Source organism: Patagioenas fasciata, chromosome 1, assembly GCF_037038585.1.
Source record: "Patagioenas fasciata isolate bPatFas1 chromosome 1, bPatFas1.hap1, whole genome shotgun sequence".
NCBI lineage: Eukaryota > Metazoa > Chordata > Aves > Columbiformes > Columbidae > Patagioenas > Patagioenas fasciata.
Genome location: NC_092520.1, coordinates 76,191,272 through 76,207,356, shown reverse-complemented (window position 1 = coordinate 76,207,356; position 16,085 = coordinate 76,191,272). Strand labels below are relative to the sequence as shown.

The following is a 16,085-nucleotide window of genomic DNA, read 5'->3' as shown; positions in this document are numbered from 1 at the left end:
GACTGGATCTTCCCTTGGGGGTCTTTACAAATTTACAGCTTGCAGAGACTTGGAGTGAAGATGCTCCAGCTAGGAGATGCTTTCTAATACCTTGCTACCAGCAGTAGACTGGGGGTGTGCCTCTTCCTAGTGCATGTGCCTGCCATTTACCTTCTACATGCTCTGGTGCTTGGTAGGTCCCTTCACAAGTTCATTTAAGTCAGAACCCAGTACATAAAAGCACTGTTTTTTTTTTTCAGGTTGGTTAGTGAGCAAAATTGGTTGTTTGAAAGGTAGGTCCAGCAAGCCCTTGAGCTGGTGCAAGGAAGGACTCAGAGCTGTACGGCTAAGAGCAGGGGTAAAGAGAGAAGTGGGGAGCAAGTCTTCCCTCTTTGGGCTCAGCAACTTGCTGGATCTGCTTGGCTGCTCGTGGAATAATGCTTTCAGATGAAAGGTCTTACAAAGCCATTACTGAAATTTGTACTCACATTTGTTAAAGTTTTTCCAAGTTCTTACACTACCCACCTGTGCAATTTAATTTAGCAGTCAGTTGGCAAAATGCCCTACATGCTTTTTTTGCCAGATAGTGGTTGGTTACAGGATTGTTAGTGCTTCCTCCCCCAACTTCTTCTTAGTGGATCCTTGAGGTTTAATGCTAATTTGGAGCCCTTGTAAACAGAATGGTGTACAAACACTTGCTAAAAGGTGCACATTTGAAATCCCTTGGCAGATGCTTCTGGATTTTTAACTCTCAGACCTAAATTTTACGGACTTTAAAGTTACTTAATTCTGCTTGTCTGGACTTTAAAATAATAGTAATGAATGCCATTCCACAGTGCTCTGTAGTGGTTAAGTAACTTTTGCCATATTCTTTCAGAATATAATTACTGTTGGATACTGGCCAAATCTAGAAAATTTCAGCTCTGAAGATGAAAATTTTGGCAAGTTATGAGTGGCTGAAAACAGAGAAATTTGTTTGCATTCTTAATTGTAGCAGATGTTGCTGCTATTGCCCTGCATTCCAGACAGCATGCTGCGGAAGTAGGGGATACTGCGCTGGCAAGAGACCTTATACTGCTGCTTGTTTCTTCTTCTTGCCCTCAGACACAGGTTAGGAAAGCACAGAACATGTTCTAAACTTTTCCTCCTGGCAGTGGCTTCTTGGTGGCAGCAAGCATGTTTTCAAACACTTGTGTTTCCTCCCAGGTGTGTATGTGCCTCCCTTCACCTCCTTTAGCCTGGTGTTGAAAACTGGAGTAGCAAGAATATAACAAGCTGCTCAGGGAATGGGGGCCTGAGAGTTCTGGAAGTGTGTCTCATCCTGAGCAATGTTGTAATGGTGAATGTCAACTATAGAGAGCTATGTGCTGTTGGAAAGGCCAGCAGAAGTCAAATGAGATGACCCAGAGCATATAAAATGGCACTACACAACTCAGGTAAAGTATCTAATCACCATCCTATATGTTTACACTGTCAAAGATGGGCTTGAGGCTATTAACGTATGGTCTTGCCACTGTTCCTCTTCATGCAGTTTTGATTTTTCTGAAACTTTGAAGTTTGACAGTAAAGTAGAATATATTGCAGTGGGCATTGTTGTTTGGTTTTTTTGGTTGGTTGGTTGTTTTAGGTTTTTTTATTAAAACCTGTTACTACTAGCACCAGCTTTTCCAAGCAAGAAGTGCCAAAGGGACGAGCCTGTCCTGTCCTGTGGCATTGCTGAAGTCCTGAGTCCCTTCCCACCATTGGAGGTGCTTGGGCCAGGTTGTATTAACTGGGAGAAAACAGTAGAGTGAATGCGAGGTGAGGTAACAGGGCTGTGGTCATTAGCAACTCCTGTGCATCTTGGGCTTTTCGACAAACTGATGTAAGGGAAGAGACCTCATTCAGGGGTGTGAGCTTGTGAGAATCCAGTTTCCATAACAACTCACTTCAGGTCTTCTCTTCATGTTCCAACATTATCTTTTTGTGTTGCTTCTAGAGCTTGACTTGCCATAACAACGCAATGCATTTCAACAGCAGTTACCTCCTTTCCAGGAGCTGGAGCACCTATTGTTTTCTGAGGAGATGACTTATTCATCACAAAGATAACACAGGAAATGGGACACAAATCCACAATATCTCTATCTGTCTTTCTAGCCTTCTCAGTATTTGGTATTGTTTCATCTCCCAAAAATGGGCACCTTCTGTCTTTAGCTAAACTGTGTGTGTAACCTGGGATGCTCATTATTTGCACCCCTGTTCTGACTGGAGTTACCTAAAAGAGTCACTCCTGTAACCCTGTGGTCCTGACCGCCTCCTGCTGCCACATTCTCCTTGCTTTCAGCACTGCCCTGCCCTTTGACACAGGATAGTCAGGACTGAATCAGTACATTTCAGTATCTTCTATTAAATCCTTCCCCTCTGAGCAAGCTAGGGCTTCCCAAGGCAGATGAGGAGTACCAGGCTTGCTCCTATCTCAGCCCTTTGGAGTAAGTGGGTGTCAGTAGTGGTAAAGGTGCGGTACCTGATTGCTGGAATCTCCTTTAAAGGGCTATTAAAAGCTGTCATAGGTTTCAGTAGTCTGGAGGCCACACTGGTTTGTGTGCAGAAATGCTACAAAACTTGTGAGTACCTCACTGGTGGTGACAAATGTCATGAGCGTCTCTGCTAGCTGGGAAAAGAGAAACCTGCAGAAATGGCTGCACATATATTCTGCTGCTGGTGATGTGGCACAGTGCATTCAGTGAAGATCCATATTCTTGACTACTTACTTCCCTTTAAAATGCTGATATAGCTTGAGGAAAATATCAGTTTCTTCCTGCTGTGACTCCCTTCTTGTTGGGTATTGAATAATCAGAAGTAAACAGGCTTTTTTTTTTTTTTCTTCCATAGCGAGTTTCATAGTTACAGACCAGTTGGCAATCCTTTGCATCAGAGTTCAGCTGTGTGCTGGAGCACACTTCTGATGATCCTTCCTTCCCTAATTTTGCAGACAAAACGTTGTTAGGAGGCAGAGAGGCTCTTGGAGGGAAGGTTTACAAAGCACAGTCAGCCTGGAAATTGTGACTATCTGTGACAACTGTTGTCTCTCTGAGGGCTGAGGGCCAGCACCGCAGCACTACCACAGACAAGGGTGGCCCTGGGGAGCAGCTTGAGTTTGCAGCCTCTCTCAACAAGAAGAGTTGTTTCCCTTTCACACTACTATTCCTCCTCCCTGAAGAAAATTCCCCCGGGCTTAGTGAAAAAACAATGCATGGGCTAGGGCAAGGGCCAGAAAAGCATCCAAATCTTCAGCTCCCATCTATTGTCCCTGTATCCTGTCTTTTCGGTTCACTCTGTTTTCAGTGTTTGTCACTAGGGAAGCTTGAATGCATAAAGGAGAGCCATGAACAAGACTGGCATTGAAGTAATAAATTTAACTCTGAAATAAATGATACCTGTGGGTAATAGGTTTGAAATTGCTATGTTCCTTGGTAACAGGATATAATTACAAGTACCACAAGATCTGCAGGGCAAAGGTGCAATTATCCCCCTTATGTCTAAGTTTTCAGTGAAAGCATTACCACAATGTTGCCACAATTCAGTGGCACGAAAGAGGAAGCTTGTTGAGAGATAACACTAGTTCAGCAAATGTTTCTTTGTAAGCAGTCCATACTGCTCCCTTTCCCCCGCTCCCCCCTCCAACCCCAATCTTGAAAATGCACCATATACTAGGATAAAAGTCCCCACAGCTACAATGCACCACAGTTGCTGTGGGGTTACCAAAGTGTTCCCTTAGTAACTACCAGGGAATGAGCAATGGCGGGCAGGTCATCATTGGTGTTGCGGTGTGGTTCTGCAGTAATTAAAGGCTACTGAATGATATTTCTCCACTGTAACCATGTGGGGGGGTGAGTGTGGTGTGTGTGTGCCTTTGTGTCACTGTGTAGTTGCACAGTAATTACTGAGTAATGACAGATAGCGTTACTGTGTTACACCAGGCTGCTAATTGTGTTCCCTTGCACAGCGTTGTTGATTAGAAGGAAATGTCCTAATTGTTGCTACCTCTAGCATTGGGGTTTAATTGTATACGACTCCCTTGCTCCACGGCAATGATAGGTGGGTGGTTATTGTGCCAAGATCCACAGACTGGGGAGCCTGGGTAGCTGCCGAGGCTCAGGAGGTGTTGGGCCAGGTACTCAGCTGATGAGTGGGGAATTGCCTGACTTGGGTGCTGTGCAGGGTAATACCCATCTAGGGGGTTCACCTGTGTTTCTAGTGTAGTACTGTCTGTTTATCTGCTCAGTGTCATTTGGACATTGACCAGTAACCTGGCTTTGGCAAGTATGTTTTTTTCATGTGCAAGATTCCTCCCTAAAGGATAACTCCTGCATTTTCTGCTCTATTTCACTTTCACTTACACATTTACCTATGTAATGGCTGACAGGTCTGTGGCTGGCACAGCTGTCAAGTCTGCTAGAGCAGTATGTTCATACACTGTGATTTGAGCTCATTTCGGATATGCCTGTATGACACACGGTTGTGTCTGTTGTTTTTCTTGAAGACATGAATTTGTCTATGTATGCTCTAAATGGACTGAAAGCCATGTGGACGTTTCCAGTGTCATCTGAGTTGAGCTAGACAGTCCTTGCGGGGCGTGTGACTTGAGGCACAGCATCATCATGGTTACAGGAGACTTTTCTGAAGTTGTATTGCTGGCAGGGAAACATACCATGAAGGTGTACTCAAACGTAGCCAGCCTGGCCTAAAGCTGGCTATAGTCAGAGCTCAAGGCAACCTATGTGATCAGGTATCCTATGTGCAGTACCCAAACGCAGGGGTATCTACGCAAACTGCGGTTGTTCTTCATGGGTAGATATGCCCAACAGTTTTCCTCTTCCTTCACACCAAACAGTGAGCTCCATTCTCAGTGGTGAAAGCCAAAAGAAAAATTTTGGTGGCATTTGACAGTCTCTTTATATTGGATTTCTTGTACTTCCTGTGCAACAAAAGTAGGATTGGCTGATATACTGGGTGCGATGTAGTGATAGAAAACCAAAGAAAACAGCAGCACCACCTGAATAAAGGAAGAAGGATTTTAATGTCCATTCTAGTCCTTCATAGAGCAGCATAATGAGAACCAGGATGGTAACTTTCCTCCCACATCCTTGCTTATCATACTAAATTCTGCTATGCATTGCTAGTGTGTTTGTAGGGAAATGCTGGTTGTGACTTTCCCTCGGAGGATATTGAGATCTGGCAGTTTTTGAAGAGGAGGTATTAGACTGGAACATGCAGTGAGCTGGTTTCTTATAGCTATGAGGACTTGGTGAAACCATGAGAAATAAGGTCACAAGCTGCAGTGCAGATCTCTATAGGACCAGTGTAGCTCTTCTTCTATGTGTAAGTATTCTTCTTCTGCGTGGGAGTATTTGAGAGGAAAAATCTCCAGTTACAAAGCCACACGGAGAGCTACTTGTCACATCCAAGCCCTTCTCTCCTTTTTGAGGCTGCTGCAGTGCTGCCAGATTTTCTTTTCCCGTGTGTGAGTCTGGCTGTCTCTGTTTCTGGGAGTGATGGTGGTTTCTTTCTTTCTTTTCTTTCTTTTTTATTAAAAAATGTAACATTTGGGTCTTTGAAATTGAAATGGATTTCAGTCTTCCTTATATTAATTATTGATAAATGGAGCCTGAGAGACGGAGATGAAGCCTGGCATGATTAAAGACAGACAGTTTTTAATTTTATGTCTCTCACAGTGATGGAGGAATCCAGTTTAATAGGAGTCATTTATTAAAAGGGACTTAATCACAAGCGTGCAACTAATCGGGAGCGAGATAGCAGGGGAAGTGTGTGTGGGGGAGAAGTACGCACTGGGGCAGAGGGGGACAGCCTGTTGGGGTAGGGGATGATACTGCAGTGTACAGAGGCACTCTTCGAGTCCCAGCACGTGTGGAGACCGCACGTGGAAACCACACAGCCTGTGTGCAAAGGCAAGGGAGCTGCAATTTGCAAAAAAGAAGGAACGGTGAAGCTGCTGAACTGGGGACTGGCTGATGATGGCTCTTATCTCAGCAACATTAAGGTGGCCCTGCCATTAACCAAGACCCTCTGCCCTGCATGAATCCAGAGTCGGAATCACAATACTCTCCTCCAAAGCATTTCTAAGGCTAATTAAAAGGCAAGACATAGAAGATGGGTAAAGACATACAAAGAGATGATATTTTCTTCTGGATGTGGGAGGAACAATGTTCCTCTCCCTGTCAAGCTTGCTGAAAACTATGTAGGCAGGTGGTATGTTTTGTATAGTCTTTGCTGGTGGTGATGTTGCTTTAAGAACAGTACTACATGTGGCCTGCAGCGATGAGGCCCTGGTTTACCCTTCCCCAGCCGAGCACTGCCTACTGTCTAGTAGGTAGTAAGGAAGCTTTAAAAATATTTACTCCTCAGGTTGTGTGTTTTTCTCAGAGAACCGACTAAAATCAGCAATCTAGAGTCCCTTTGACAGTGTGTTCCATGCTGTGAGCTTAGTGGGGGGGACCATGTGTGGTTACTTCACCCAGCAGCATCAACTACTGCTGCTCTGAGCTGCAGATGCTATGGGTAATTGTACCAGGGTCCAGGAGTTCTGATACAGAATTGATTCCTGCATTTTCATTTCAACTTCACTTTACTACTACTTCTGTCAGGGGTATTGCTAAATTTATAATTCATGGCTGTGCAAATCTGACTTTCTGTTTACTTTGTTTAGCATACTCTAGAATGGGGATGCAGCAGTACTGTGAAACCATGGTGGGGGAAGGAGGAGGGCACACAGAAACAAGAACAAACAAACAAAACCCAGACCAAACCAAACAAACAAAGACACCACACACCCCCCAAAATGATAGGTAGCTCCTTGTCAGGTGAAGCCATGGAATTTGGGGACTTTAGGGGCTGAGACAAGTTGTAGTTTCTGGTAAGAGACCATGAGCTGAGGGGAAGGACCAGTGGGGACATTCTCCTCTGGCAACAAATTTAAGGAGGCTTCTAGTTTGGTGTCCATCCCTCTGTTCCTTTCTATCTACTATGCTCACGTGGAGTTCGTATGGTAATTTATGCTTTTATTAAGGTGTTTGAGCTGCTTGAGAGGTTTTGAGCCTTCATTGTCCCTTTTGTTTCCCCTGATGAGGGGCTGCTTTTGCTCTCTACATTTTTTTTTTTCCTTAATAAAAAGAGCTCTGATTTGGACTGCTTTTTCAAACTGGGAAAAGAGATTGGAGAGAAAAAGAAAGTTCCTACCCCCTGTACTTTGGTATTGAAATAAGTACAATGATTTTCAAAGTAATGAATGTTGCTCCTTCCAGGCATGTTAAAAAAGCCTAGTCCTTCATGAACCTACCCTTTATAGCTGCCAGCATATTTGCTTTTTCTCTTGGGGAAGGTTCTTGAACCACTCTTCCACACCTGTTAGGATATAGTTTCTCAGGTCTTCTGTAGTATTTGTTTGTTCAGGAAGCAAACACTGTTACATCTCAGCAGGATAGCTGTTTATACCCAAGGTAAGAGAAAGTGTCTTGCTCTGTTCTTTTCCCTTCATCATCCTTCCTCTCTCTTTGTTCCTTGATCCTGCCTTAGTTGCAAGTAAGTTAGAAACTGCAAAGTTAGATACTGCAAAGCAGTAGTTGGGGAAGATGAAAAGCCCACACCTAACGATCAAACGCCAGGTCCTCAGAACCACTCTTTTAGGTAGACTCCTGACCAGACTGCCTGAGACCTTCATGGAAGGCTGGTCTGGCTGAGAGGGTAGAGGTTTAGTATCAGTCATACTGTCTTTTGAATGTAATAAAGACTTCAGCTATTTCCCTAGGGCACTAATGCAAAAGATTATAAAGCTGCTCTATAATTTTTGTCTATTCAGAATTTAAACTACCATCAATCAGCTCAAGTTTTTACTGTCAAATAGGATAATGTAGCCAACTGTATTATTAGAAAGAGATGTGTTTCTGAAGCAGTGAATGTCTGTGGGTGCATCTGAATAGCACTTAACTAGATATGCAATCTCTCATCGGCAGTGCTATTAAAAGAGCTTCAGCTTGTGGAGGTGGACTCTAACTTAGGGAAGCTGTGCTGAGGGATACAGCCATCAACTACTTCACTTGCAGCCCGAATATTTGGGATGGAGAATAATCGAGGAGAAAGGATTGAGTATCACCCAATCTCTGAAAATATCTTTTCCACTGTATCTGCATGAAATGGGTTCAGTGGCTGGAGAACCTTGGTTGGAAGGTGGTACAGGAAAGATCTGTTTAGCTGTACCCGATGGTCACTCCCAATGCAGCATACCTGTTTGGTTTTGCTGTCTCTAAAATTGCATTTTGTGATGAGGCAAGGTGCTGGAATGACCACCATAAAGGTGGATATCTCCATGCAGATAGACAGCAACAGCCTGGGTAGCTGGACAGCAAGATTTCTGCCAACTGCAGCATAATCCTTGAAGGAGGTTTTTCCTCAGATTGGAAAGTGGCTACCTGGAGGGGTCCCAGCCTCTCTGGGGTGGAGATGTGATAGGGAAAAACAAAGTAAACACAGGAGGAGATGTGAGGGTGCATGAGATGGCAGGAGTGAGCACGAAAGCAGATGCAGGAGGAGGCACATGGAAGGGGACATTGTCAGGGCTGGGGCTGAAGATGGTTCTTGGAGTGAGGCACTCCGTGCTGGGGAAATGCCTTGGCAAAGAAGATGCTGCAGCCCATGGGTGACCCACAATGGAACAGGGATACCCCAAAGGGACTACAGCCTGTGGAGAACCTAGGCTGGAGAAGAGGAAACAAGCAAAATGGAAGGAGCAGAGAAAGAAAACAGTAAGAAATAAGGAGCAACATCAAGAAATCATGTAATGACCCAGTCTCCTACGCAGTCTATCACCTTGCCCAAGGGTCTTGCAGGGACTGTGATGTGTGTTTGAAACAAGGGAAGTAAAGACTGACTGGCTTGCAGGGGAAGATGTGTTGCACTGAAGCTGAGCTTGGGGAACTGGGAAGAAAGAGGTTTACTGAAGTGTTTGTTTGTTTGTCATCTTTACTTTCCAATGCCTGAATCAGTAAATAAAAGTTTATGTTAATTGACAATAAATCAAATTAAGTGAAATTCCCAAAGTCAAAACTCTTTTGTCCATAATGCTTTGAAACTTGCTCTTGCCAAGTGTCTCTCCTTTGAGGTTATTTATTATCCCCTTTACCTCATGATTTGCCTAAATTTTAATAAGCAATAAGGTAGATTTTTTCATTTTCAGAAGGCTTTATAACATTATTTCTCTCTAGAAAGTGGTGGATGCTCCAAACAGGCTCCGATTATTATTTTTTCCCCCAAATCATATCAAAACCAGCCTGCAAAGCTAGCACTGGGGAATAGCTGAGAAAAGGTTTATTGGGCTCCTTCACTTTGGTGCTTCTTATCTAATTAAAATATTAACTTGATTGCCCGTGAATTCTCATAATGCCTTTATACAACAGTGTCCAGGGGACAAAAAGCAGGTCTCATTATGTCATGTACTGGGAAGTGACTTTAAGATAGTGACTGTACTCATCATGCGTTATAGTATAATGAGAAGAGGTACCTGTATTGATCTCTTAACAGTGAAAGCACAAAGAGTCGTATAAATGATGTGTGCATTGTTTCATGTCACTGAAATGCAGCCACCTCTGGTGAACTACTGACGCAGGTGCAGATTTGGGGTAACAAAGAATACTGAGAATATGACAAAGTGACAGCGTTGATGCACTCTGGCCTCCATGCTGGTCTCTTCCATACAGCATTCCATCCTGACCCAAGGTTTTCCATCACATCTGAATTGTGCTCAGGGCCAGGCCTGATTCTGATATCAGGCTAAGGGTGAAGGGAGGATTATAGAGACAGCTGCTCCTTTTAGTTTTGTGTCTTTCTACCAGCAAGGACCAAAGAGATATCAGCTTTACATTTGAATTCACTTGGTTGCTTTCTAAGGCTTTTGTTTTACTGTCATAAAATTCTCCAGTTGGGTTCAGTCCTTTTCTCCCATTGAAGTCAGCAGCCTGCTCCTGCACCAGTGAGAAGAGGGATTGGAGGCACCATAGAATATGCCCCTTTGTTTTGTTTTGGAGTTTTTGTTTTTCTTTCTAAAAGCTCTGAATAGACAGATTCATTCCTAACTATTATAGTAATAATGACCTTTACACCAAAAAACAAAAAAAAAAGGCCATAAGAGTCTCCAGCCAAGACATTTTGGGACCCCTGGTGCTGTATGCCAAGTGAGTAGCCAAAAAAATCACATCTATAAATGTAATTGGCTGCAGCAACAAAAAGAGAGAGCTAGAAGGAAGAAAGGAGAAGTCAGCAGGTCAGATAGTGAGGTTGCAGGCTTTCATATCTAAATGGCCTCCCAATGTACCATTTTGCTCCTAATGCCACAGGATTAGGAGAGGAACATAATTGAGGTTTTATCAAATGTGCAAGTGAACAACACAGCCCATCCCCCTCCTGTCCCCTCCTTGTTCAGCTTAAATTGTAAAGGACTTTAAGGATTTGGGAAGCCAGATTTAGCAGCTGAAAGTCACTCACTCACTCCCTCTTCCATCCCCCTTCCCATTGCCTTCTTCATTTCCTATTTCTATTTCTTTCAGTAATTAACCTTTTGAATAATCTTCCTTGCATAGCTGGCTAAGCCGCTCTTCTATTTCTCTGTTGTTGAGTGTCCCTAAGACAAAAGATGGAACAAGTGTCTTGATGAGTGACTGACAGGAAGAGCTATCTGGAAAGCAAAGAGTTTAGCAGGAGCAAGGTGTGGTGGGGGGAAGAGGGTTTTGTGTCTTCTGGCAATGTGAAGGAGAAAGTGGTGGAAGTTGTGCTTTAGGATTTTGGTTTGTTCCAGTGCTGCTTTTCGTGGGTGGTTATGCTCTTATGTTTTACAGAATGAGGGCCAAATCTGTTGCAACCTGACTGGAGTGGGTAGGATTTTCAGCTGTGTAAGCAGAGGAAGGTTTTGTCCACCTCATTTCCTGCAAAGGGGGAACTGGTATTTTTCCATCACTGTTCATTTTGTATTCTCTCCTGTTAATCATTCTCCCTCTTTTTTTTTTTTTTTTTTTCTTTCTCTGTCAGCTACTTCCAGTTATTACCAGTCCACTCCATTTGTAAGAGAGCAGGGTAAACTGTTGGTAGGCAGCAATACATTACCAAAATGTATTCTCACACTTCTGTTCAGTAAGTTATCTGGGAGCAGACTGATTTTTATACTAATTTGTTCATTGTTCTCAGTTGTTAGATAAATAGTTTGCGACTAAATTTTAGCCTCTGGTTTATTCAAGAATGTGTTTTTCTGAGTATCTTCTCCTAATTTCCCATGCCATCTGATGGATCATTGATGCCATGTGACATTATTCCTGTTCCTGCATCAGTGAGTCTAAGCTCCCTACAACAAGCTGCATCCCTTCGCCTGTTCACAAATTATCTCTGAATATTTAAAAATAAATACTCAATGATTCTGGTATGCGTGGAGGATTATTCAAAAATACCTTCAAGGTCACTTTTGAGGAGAATGTGTACATGGAGATATGACTGTGTTCAGGGTGTGCACAAATATTTTGATGCTATCTGCTTTTCCATCTCTGTGAATAACTATCTGTGTATACAATTTTCTTACAATTCACTGGAAAAAAAAAGATCCTGAACTTGTCTTTGAAATGAACCACCCAATCTTGCTCCTTCAGGCTGAAGGAGTTGGGGTTGTTCAGCCTGGAGAAGAGAAGGCTCCAGGGAGACCATATAGCAACCTTCCAGTCCCTAAAAGGGAACTACAAGAAAGCTGGAGAGGGACTTTTTACAAGGGCATCCAGTGATAGGGCAAGAAGTAATAGCTTTAAAGTGAAAGAGGGCAGATTTAGATTAGAGATAAAGAAGAAAATCTTCACTATGAAGGTGGTGAGTCACTGGAACAGGTTTCGCAGAAAATTTGTGGTTGTCCCATCCCTGGAAGTGTTCAAGGCCAGGTTGGATGGGGCTTTGAGCAACCTGGTTGAGTGGAAGGTGTCCCTGCCCAAGGCAGGGTGATTGGAACTAGATAATCTTTAATGTCCCTCCCAACCCAAACTATTCTGTGATTGTTGCTGGAGACACTTGGGTTTCCCCTCCCTTAAATGAGTTTCATCCTGTAGAGGTGGGTGGTTCTGGTTGCATGGCGAATATGCTGTAAAATGAAACTGCGTTGATGACTGGAGAAACCAGAAAGATTGTGGGAATCCTGGGTGAATGTTATTTGGGAATAGCCACCTTATTGACCCCACTAGCAGTGATCACATCCATACAGCTTGAACCTGTACACAAAGCCACTGAGCTGGTACAATGTCTTTGCAGTACCTCCTGTGCAAATGAATAGGGACTGTTCATTTGTAGCTGGAAGTCCTCATGTTGACAAGCCTGCTCAGATGTCTGTAAGCAAGGATCAAAGCTTGCTGTTATGGATCTATATACCACAGAAGTGATGTTCCCTCTCTGAATAATCTCTTTAGTGCAATTTTATACTCCTTTCTGCTCAGGGCTATTGACATCAATGGATGTTCAATGGGGCTCACCTGTAAATAAGATGATTTTTTTCTTAAGGAAAATGAATAAATTTATTCTAGGAGCATTTTGTTGTACTTCAATATGAGCTTTTGTTTTCTCTGTTTTGCTCAGACATATTAGTGAAGCCATAATAAGATACAAAATATCCATCTTCATGGAGTGACATTAGTATTTGTAGGCTTTCTGAGCAGCAGCTGAAACCCAAGCTCAGCACAGCTCTTTGTGGCACCCAGTGGCATCACTGTCTGAAGAACAACGGTGGCGATTCACTGAATGTGAGGATGGGCTTGGGAAGGGAGTCTAATTGATTGCATGATAAATGAAAGTCAGTTACAGTGGCAGGCCAGGAGAGGGCCTGAGTGGGGAGCCCAATGATGAAAACTCATAAGAAATATAATGGATGCATCTTGAAACTCCTTTGAGCATAGCCATCTTTGGGTTTCTGTTCATACAGTCACCTGGCACCGTGGATCCTTGGCCTATAAAAGCAGTTCCTGTGTACCACAAAGAACTGCATGGTTAATAATGATGAAGAGATGGATCTTGCAAAACTCCTGCTATTTTTTCCGCATGCAAAATAACCCTGGGAAATAAGCCCCCTTCACATTTTAGAGCCAATTCAGAACTAATTTATTGTATTTATTTTTTAATTGCTCCCTTATGACAGCTAACACAAGTATTCCACATAATCCTTAAGATTTGTCTGGTGCTCTCACAGCCAAATATGAGAGTAGTATTATTTTCCTGCTCCCCAGGTGATCATCATCTGATGTGCTCATCTTAAATGAGAACATAAATTCCTTGGGGCAGGAAATTAAACTTTTGTTTTGAGCCTACCTGTAAGTGTGATTAAAATAACCCTTGTTCTTAGTGTCATGTGGTAAGTTGTTGCTTTCTGATTCAGGAGGCTGTCACTGCAAGGAACTAGATCTGCTTTTCTTGGTGTTCTGTCAAGACGTTTGTCGTATGTCTGAACTTGAATTGTTGAAGACTTTCTGTTCTTGTATTTGCTCATTTCATGATTTTGCCTTTTTTTCTTTTTTTTCTCCTTAGGTAAGTCTTTGTGCTTTCTAATCCTCTCCTGATTGTCCTTGAAGTAATGGTAAGTTCTTTAATTTTATTTGAATACTCTTACAGTGACATCACTGGGTAACTTGTATTGGCAACCAAACTGTCACTGTTGTGTGCCTGCCTGTGATAAAGGTGGGGTGGAGGGGCTGGAATAGAGATGACTTACTGGTCACGTACAGCTTGTTCTGAGTCCTAGTCAATGTTAAAGATGTTAATAGTAGCTGTGGTAAATACCAGTATCTCACTGTAACTGATTAGCATCTATCAAGTTATGCCCAAGTACTGGAGCATCTTGTAATCCAAGTGGTATCAGCTACTGCTTTTATGACTACTAGAGGAGGCAACAAGCAATATGTGTTCTGGAGTTGAAGGGGTGGTTATTTGTCTGGGGGAGGGCGGGTGTTGATATGATCCTGACATGGCAATGATTTTTTTTTTATAGTTGTGGTGAAATGTATAGGTTGCAAAACATTAAGAAACTGTTGTTGGTTGGCAAGGAAGAGGTGGTATGTTCATATGGGATAGGATATTAGTGGATTTGTTGGGTTTCCAAAGAAGGTTTTGTGTTCCTCAGAAAAATAATACATACCAAATTACAGCCGTCCTTTACTGTGACAACTGAGTACTGCTGAAAGTCTGGTAAGTTAGAGTAAAATGGCAGGACCAAAATGCAGTCTGAACTGCAAACACACATCATGTTCAGGTCAGCCTATTGACCGCAAATGGATGTTGGAAGGTAGGGCACAGGTATCTCTGCTAGTGTTAGAGATATATATATATATGGTCTGAGATGGGTAAGTCGGCTGTTTCTGTAGAAGAAACTTTTGATCCATGTCTTGAGCCTTGTTCAGACTAAAATAACCAGTGTGGGGCATTTTCAGAGTTGCCTACTATTTTTTTGAGTGAAATTCTTCATTTTACGAGTAAACCTCAATAGATTGCCTCTCATTGTCTGCCTTATGTGATAAAATGCACAAATGGAATACGTCTAAAATGTTTGTGATGTACTCAGAATAAATAAAAAGTTAAATTTGCAGAATTAATAGATTACTTTCCATGGTCAGCTACTCTACTGGAGACTCTCTCCCTCACCAACCATTTCACATATATCAATTAAAGTGCTTAATTTCTGACCAAATATTCAAATTGCTAACCTAACAACCAAGAATTGTCACCTGGCATACTGGCAATGGCAACATGTTTGTAATTCAGGCATGGTCTGACAACATGATTATGGCCTCATAATAATTTTTTAAAGCCTTATGAAAAAAAATATCCATCTTTTACTCAGGTAGGCACTTCATGTAGTGGTTGAAGAGAGTAGGTGGGAACTTGCATAATCCAGATCCTGTACAAAAATACGTGGTTTTGTGTTTTACATAAAGTGGGTAGTTCATAAAGTCTAGGTTAGGTCTGGTGCTGAAATCAACAGCAATTCTTTATTTTTTAAAAAATCAGTATCTTTCTGCATTGTTACATGGTCCATAATCCACATGCATACAGAAAGGAGTAAACAAAACTGAACCAAGTTAGTAATCTATCCTAGTATTTCAAGCTTCATTAGAATCAGAAGGTTAGAGACATTGTTTTCAATATGGCATAGGACAAAACTATGTTGTGTGACAGTAAAGGGAGAGTAAATCAAAGTGCCTAAAATGACATTAAAGACTAGGGACAAAACTCTCAAAAGCACCTCAGCTGCTCAGGAGTCTGCCTTCCTGAAAATCAAAAGACTCAGAGATTTGAGGTCTTTTTGAAAATGAGACCTGTTTTTTGAAAGCTACTTTTTAAAACATGCCCTTTGCATTTAAAAACTTGTTCATTCCAGACCTGTTGAAGAGGCTTATGAAAACTGTTTTGATTGCTCTGATGTTCAGCGGTACTGTTGTTTGTTAGTGCTTGTACAGAGTCCACTGATCAAGGGAAGCACCTTCTGGGCAACTTGTATGGGGTGAGTTTGCCACACAGCCAAATGTTGTGGGATGGTTCTTACTACAGCGCAGGACGTGTGGAAACCTCTGGATTATCTGATCCAGCTCTCATTCCTGTGTAATATTGCTTTCATAAATTTGCAGTGTGATTGGGGTGGCTTTCCCCTAAAACTGGAGGTCTCTGTCTAATCTCACTGCTCAGAACGTTTAAAAGCCTTTTTTAAATTCTCAGTCTACGTGTATTCATGACCAGTTAACATCCATATGTTCTTATGTCAGCATGATCTCTTAGTTTAAAGAGCTCTTTTTCCTCCCTGGTGCTTACCCATCTGATGAATTTATAGTCTGTAATTGTGTACCCCTTCATCTGTTGCTACCTTTTTTTCTCTGGTCTTCCTGTGTGTTCACACAGGGAACAGAGCGAAGGGTCTCCAAGAGATCTCCTGAGCTGATGCAATAATGTCTTGACAAGATATTGGGCAGCCATGACACAGCTGAACAAATCTTTACCTCAAACAGCCTGATGTATTGAGTTTACGTGGGAGAACAGGGCTGTAAAAATTGCAACCC

General features: G+C 42.4%; 1 protein-coding gene across 1 annotated transcript in view; it reads left to right on the top strand.

The window, feature by feature from the left end:
* LSAMP (limbic system associated membrane protein) overlaps window positions 1–16,085 on the top strand; it is a 1,027,179-nt gene that overhangs the window by 308,556 nt on the left and 702,538 nt on the right. The gene's annotated exons all lie outside the window — the stretch shown is intronic.